The sequence below is a fragment of the Etheostoma spectabile genome, chromosome 17, assembly GCF_008692095.1.
Source record: "Etheostoma spectabile isolate EspeVRDwgs_2016 chromosome 17, UIUC_Espe_1.0, whole genome shotgun sequence".
NCBI lineage: Eukaryota > Metazoa > Chordata > Actinopteri > Perciformes > Percidae > Etheostoma > Etheostoma spectabile.
The window spans coordinates 14,821,299-14,827,740 of NC_045749.1; the positions used below are offsets into that span (position 1 = coordinate 14,821,299).

General features: G+C 35.6%; 2 long non-coding RNA genes across 2 annotated transcripts in view; one reads left to right on the forward strand and one right to left on the reverse strand.

Moving 5' to 3' along the window:
• The first annotated feature begins 1,494 nt into the window (after window positions 1–1,494).
• The window catches only part of LOC116705514 (uncharacterized), a 9,043-nt gene continuing 4,095 nt past the window's right edge, over window positions 1,495–6,442 (forward strand). Inside the window, exons 1-2 of the long non-coding RNA XR_004335945.1 lie at window positions 1,495–1,576; window positions 3,146–3,153. This is a non-coding gene — a long non-coding RNA (uncharacterized LOC116705514). The remainder of the gene's footprint in view (window positions 1,577–3,145; window positions 3,154–6,442) is intronic.
• LOC116705515 (uncharacterized) overlaps window positions 4,891–6,442 on the reverse strand; it is a 17,450-nt gene continuing 15,898 nt past the window's right edge. Inside the window, exon 4 of the long non-coding RNA XR_004335946.1 lies at window positions 4,891–5,245. This is a non-coding gene — a long non-coding RNA (uncharacterized LOC116705515). The remainder of the gene's footprint in view (window positions 5,246–6,442) is intronic.

Below are 6,442 nucleotides of genomic sequence, written 5' to 3' on the forward strand. Positions count from 1 at the left end.
AAGCTCATTGTGGGACTGGCTCTAGTGGCTGTAAGTCTGCGCTAAGGCTGAATTTTGGGAAAGAGACTTCATATATGGTAATAGGGGACCACTAAGGTCTGTAAAAAAGCATCCAAAGAGCACCATGTCATGGGACATTTAATTGCTCACTTTAAAATTGAATTAAATATCTTTTAATTAGACAAAGTAATTAAAAATACATTCATTACAATTGCTTATTAGCCATTCCTACCTCCATTTCCAGTACCCAACCTTTTGGCCTTAGCTCAAGCTAATTTTGGTTTTGTTTTGGTATCAGCTTTAATGTTAAGGAAAACACTTTCTTTAATGGAATTCAATGCAACAAAAGAAGCATGCCAGCAGTCACCTGTAACCAGCTCTGAGACTGAATGTACTGCAGCTCTGTCTTGTGTCGCTGTAGGGGCTATTCTCTCTGCCTTGTGCCCAAGTTTTGGCAAATTTTCTTCAGCGTTGCACTCATACAAGTACGTTTGGATTTTCCAAGTGTCAAAATATTATAACATGTGGATAGCACTTCCATTCCACCACGGTAATAAGTACTAGTGGGGCAACAGTGTGATAATAAAGAGGTAATATATAGGGAATAACTTGTCATTACCAAAGTAGTAACTGATTAATACATCACAGTGATAAGATGTAATACTGGGGTAATAAGTAGGTAATAGATGTAATAACATGCAATTACCAATGTAATAACTAGGAATGGGTTTGATGATAACCATATGTATATCTGGGTAATGGTAATATAATTATATTAATATTGTAATACATAGTAATAATAGGGTAATATATGCTATGCACCCTGGGATTTTAGTCAAGAAGTTGTGCGATGTGAGCTGGAAACCTCATGGTTTGTGTTATCATCTCTTCATACTATCCACTTCAATCTTCCACGTTACATGCCTTTGTTAGCATTCTCGGTATGTGAAATAGATGCTGACATACTGTTTTGATATCTCTGTGAATTATTGTCAGAAAGTTTGATGTGCAATATGTATATTTTTTATGATGATTGATATCTCATATCAGACTGACGATATTCTTCAGTTAGCTAGTTTGCCACTTTTATCTTGGGTTGTGCCACATGTAAGTATATTTTAGTTTATTTAGATAAACAATATTGGTTATACTACATACACTGTATAACAATACATTACGTGTTTCCTTTATTTCATCTTACATTTGAGCTAGCCTACTGTATATGCTACCGCATTACAATGTTGTGTAGTTATAGAAGTCACAAGATTAAACATATAATTTAGTATTAACATGTATTACCTTGAAAAAAGGGAAATATTTGGAACATAAAGGATGGAGACATTCCATTCATTCATTCATTCATATGTAATTTATAATATACAGTATATGATAAAGCTTACATGTTAAATTCCAAAAAGTTTTATCTAATTTGGAAGGTATTACGCTGATAGTAGCCTATAATACTGTGAAATTATCAACATATATAACCCCATTATTATCATGTTATTACAATATTTAATATAACTATATTAACACTACCCAGATATGCATATGGTTATCATTGAACCCATTCCCAGTTATTACCTTGGTAATTGCATGTTATTACATCTGTTGCCTTCTTCTCACCTTATTACCCCCAGAATTATATCTTATTACTGATGATTTTTGTTTTGTGCTGTTGGCTGTTCCATTGTTTATTCATCTTTACTGAGTGGTATGTTTGCAGTAGGTGAAGCTCTGAGGAGATCATTCATCCAGCTGTGTGTTTGTGTGTATGTTCAGTAATTCAGCTATGCAACCTACAATTTCACTGTCTTTTGAAGTGAAATTGGATAGTTGGGAGATCTGAATACAAGCACATAATGCTTGTAGTGTTGTGATCCTGGCCAGAGCTCACTGAAAGTGGTCACTGGGAATTTAGAAACAGGGGACCAAAAAGAGTCTCTGTTGGCATGCTTGGCAGGCTTGTTGTATATCAAAGTGACAGTGAAAAAATAATCACTCAACAAATTGCAAACCTTAGCTCCAGGTAAATAGTTTTGTGTTGAAATGTCCCCATACCAATCCCTGATTCAAGTTTCATATTACAGTTCTTTGGGTTATGTCTCTCACTTTTGTAGCAGGATGGGAAAAGACTTGATGCAAAATAGCTAATTCTGATGGTTCACATGCAATATAAGATGAAACCTCGCTTCGAACATTGTAGGTGGCCTTTACATCTTCAACATTTCACCCTAAGATCTTGTGAAACTGTAAGTGAATATAGACTATCTAGCCTGGATTTCATTCTGAATGTGTCATCTGCAGCTTAGTCTGAAAACTGTCAAATCTCAAGAAATCACACTCCTACATATCTGAACTTGTCCATGACGTCTCATGTCAAATGTAAAACATTAAATAAAGTTCACCTTTAAAGTGTTATATATATTTAATATCATCCATAAGCGGTTATCCCTGACAGATTTGTCCTGACCTGCACGTCCAATATACCATTTCTAGTTCAGATTCTCTTATAAATATTAATTCACGTAGCCATTAGCAGAGAGAGCAGTTTCTGATGGCCTTGAGCTGATGAATGCACTTCTCCTCCTGTTACCAAGGTATTTTTATTCTTAGACTTTCCTGCATTTCTATTAAAAGGAAAATAATAACAAGTGTAGCCAATTTGTAGCCATGGGATCAAAGGAAATGGATCAAACACATTCTTATTTTGACCTAGTTATCAATCGACCTGGTCTCCCAGAAACTGAATCATTACATCTGTGATGTGATCCAAACCAAATGCCGCTACTGTCCATTACCCACAGGTGTCTTCAAGTCACTTCTGACTTTGCTCAGTCTAGCTGTAATTCCCTTGATATATTATATGATAGTAATTGGATAGGGAGCAGCCATGACTCAGAGTGGCCGGAACATGAATCAAGTTGGACAGAGCATACCGTTTGTACCCAGTGACACTGATGGGGTCATCACTCTTGAAAGCCATAAGTATGTTTTTTTTATTGATAAGTCACGACAGTCTTATAGTTTTACTGTGAAGGTAATATGACAGCTATTTTGATTTTCTGTGCTGCATCTTCATACTCACTGAGGATAAATTGTGTGAGAAATAACAATGTTTATTAACTGGTATGATTTAGAATAGTATTCATTGTTGACTCCAAAGACAGTATAATGTGTTGGCCCTTTAGTAGACAATCCATTGTTGAGCACACAGATGATGATGTGTTTTTTGTCAAAGGAATAGTTGGTAACACTTAATAATAAGGAAACATGAATTATCATGAATTTACACGTGACTCAATGCATTACTATCAGTAATGAACAAGGATTAATAGTATCTCATGTATGACTTCATGCAGAGACAATATGTTAATTAATGCATCAATTAATTTATTTCAGTCATCATGATTTCCGATTTATTAATGATGTTTATGTCTTTTTCATTGGTACGTCTGTCGGTAAAATGTTCAACTGTTAGTCATGACTAACTAAACATTACTTCTTTATTACTTCATCATGTTTGTGGCTCTTCAAATAAAGTGCTGACCTGGTCCATGATTAACATTGATGAATAGGATACTTCTTCAGATTTACCAATAATGATAATTCATGTACCTTTATTATGAAGCTTTATGGAATAGTTTGACCCGATACCGGATAAGCGGATGAAGATGGATGGATGGATGGATGGAATAGTTTGAGTCATTGAGGGAAATGCGTATTGGCTTTTTTGAGAGTAAGATGACAACATCAATACCACTCTTAACAAGATACTGTATAATGTGTTAATTAGTGAGCTTTAGCGGGGCTGTTAGGCATCTGGACAGAGCAAGGCTACCTGTCTCCTTTGGTGTCCAGTCTGTTGGCTGTAGCTAGAGTATATATGTTCAGTTCGGGCTCCTGGAGAAGCCTGACCCTCTTGAAGAAAAGAAATACTGCATTTTGTTTTATCACCTTGACACCTCTTGAGTTTTTAAATGAGCTTATTGCTTACAAAATAATTTTAAATTTAAATTTTAACATTAGTTCCTTTAATAAATAATAATGAAAAGGTCTATTTGGATCGCTGTTGTTGACATTACAGTACCTACACTATGTAGGATAACACCGTTTACATTTCCTTGTCTGTGAATGACGTTTTTACAAGCAAAAGGAATATGTGTTCATTCGTAGCCCGAGTAACATATAGAACGTGAAATATGTCCTTATTTGGCCTAATACTGTAACAATGCTTTGGAGTCATTTTTGTATTTTGTCACCATCAATTGTACAAGCTCAGTTCGTGGCAACGAGAAATACCACCACTTAAATACTTTTCTACATATCTGGTTTTCATGGGGTCACAAAAAAATAAAAAGTTGTTGATGTAGCAATTATCATTAACACATGCAGCTGCGGGGTCTCTAGGACCCCAAATAATAAGGAAGGTAGGCCAGTGTCAGCAGAATTACTACACATCATCCACGCAAATGAGTATCAGTGTAAAAGCAAAGCAATATTTAAGATGATCCCGGCTGGTAAGTGAGTCAGTGATCATATTTTCTAAAGAGGCTTTAAATCTGAGGTGCATTGCATTGTCCTTGCCACATCCAGTTTTCAGCCTTTGGTTATTCCACCAGGTGCTTGAACTGGATCAGTTGTGCCTTTGTGAGGCGATTCGCCTAGGAGGTTCCCTTAGTCAAAAAGTATAAAGTTCCCTTTATACTGTGTGCTGGAAGTTATTTGTTATATTTCCCCTAGCAATTCATATAATATGTTGTGTTTTGTAGCAAAATAGTATATGAAATTAAGTAGAGATTATAATGCTGCACACATAATTGTTTAAATAACCCAAGGTTTCCTTTCTAATTGGTTTTGAATCCATTCACAACTACATATTTTTATGTTATTCTTGTTCTTCCGCCCACTTATTTTGCACATAAACTCCTTTCACATTTTTCAACATATGAACTACATTCAAACATCAAAACGTTCAGCTTGATTCAGAATCATGTGCTACTATTTACAATATTAATTATTCACAACATTCATAATTTGCGAAATATTCAACGTTTAGTGGGCATTTTTGCCCCATTAAAGCGGATGGACTGAATGTTCAACGTTGACACATTTTCATACGTTTTCAGCTGCTAGCTACTCATTCATACGGTCACAGAGAAACTCCTTTCAAACTTTAAAATGTTCCACATCTTGCATACATTCAGGGTTGGTATACAACTTTCAAATCCCATTAGTACTTTTTCTTGAGGCTTTGAAAAATGCCTTTCTGCCATTTTTACATTGGTGTGTATGGGACATAATGCTCAGACTCAGAGGGCAGGGCACAACTGACAGAGTGGAAAGACGCAGAAGCAAAATTGTCTCTACCTTGCAATACCATCCACAGTTTTAACTCTTCATACATTCATTTTATATCAAATTGTAGGGAACATTGTGCCCACATTACTTTTACGTCACAATGTAGGGAATATTGTGCCCTTTCTAACGAGTCCAAAATGGTTTGTGTCCGAGTTGAGACAGAGTCCAGGACAAGAAAAAAATGTCTCATGCATGACAGTATCAAGACAATCATTTTGGGTTTCACTTTCTCGCCAATATTGTTATCAACATAACACCTGGACTCAGTTGAGCCATATCTGGCAAGACCAGTGACCGAGACAAGTCCGAGTCCAAATACTAGCGAGTACGAGAAAAGTCAGAGACCACAGAAAAACGGTCTCAAGTCCGGACTTGAGTCCAAGACCGGATTTGAATACTACAGGCCTGCATTTTAGCATACTATTTAAGCAGTTGGACATTTTGTTTTCCCTTCCTGTATATATTCAAATATTTGTTCTTATATTTTATTCCTATTATTATTATTATATTTTTATTTCATGTTTATTGTATGTATGTATATTGTACCCAAGTATTTAATTTATATTTATATTCTGTGCTGGGGGACTGATGTATGTTTGCTGCTGTAATACCATAATTTCCCATTTTTTGGGATCAATAACTATCTATGTATCTATGTATCTATGTATCTATGTATCTATCTATCTATCTATCTATCTATCTATCTATCTATCTATCTATCTATCTATCTATCTATCTATTTATCTATCTATCTATTTATCTATCTATCTATCTATTTCTTACAATACATACACCATTCTTGCACAGGATGATCAGCAGGGTGTTATATCTTTCACAGTATTAAAAATTAACCAACAGGAGTTAGGGTTTTTGAGCTAGGAGCAGGATTATCAAAGGTGTGCCAGAGCCTCATTTCTGTGAGAAGAACTCTGAGACAGGAGTTGTCATGGCAACCTTTAACTGCAGTTGGTCATGTGATCTGACACCTGACATGTTGACCTGTTCAAGGGGGTAAGCATTCCATTGACTGCCATTTATTTTGACATCACTTTTGACAGCAAATAACTTTACATCTGAAGCG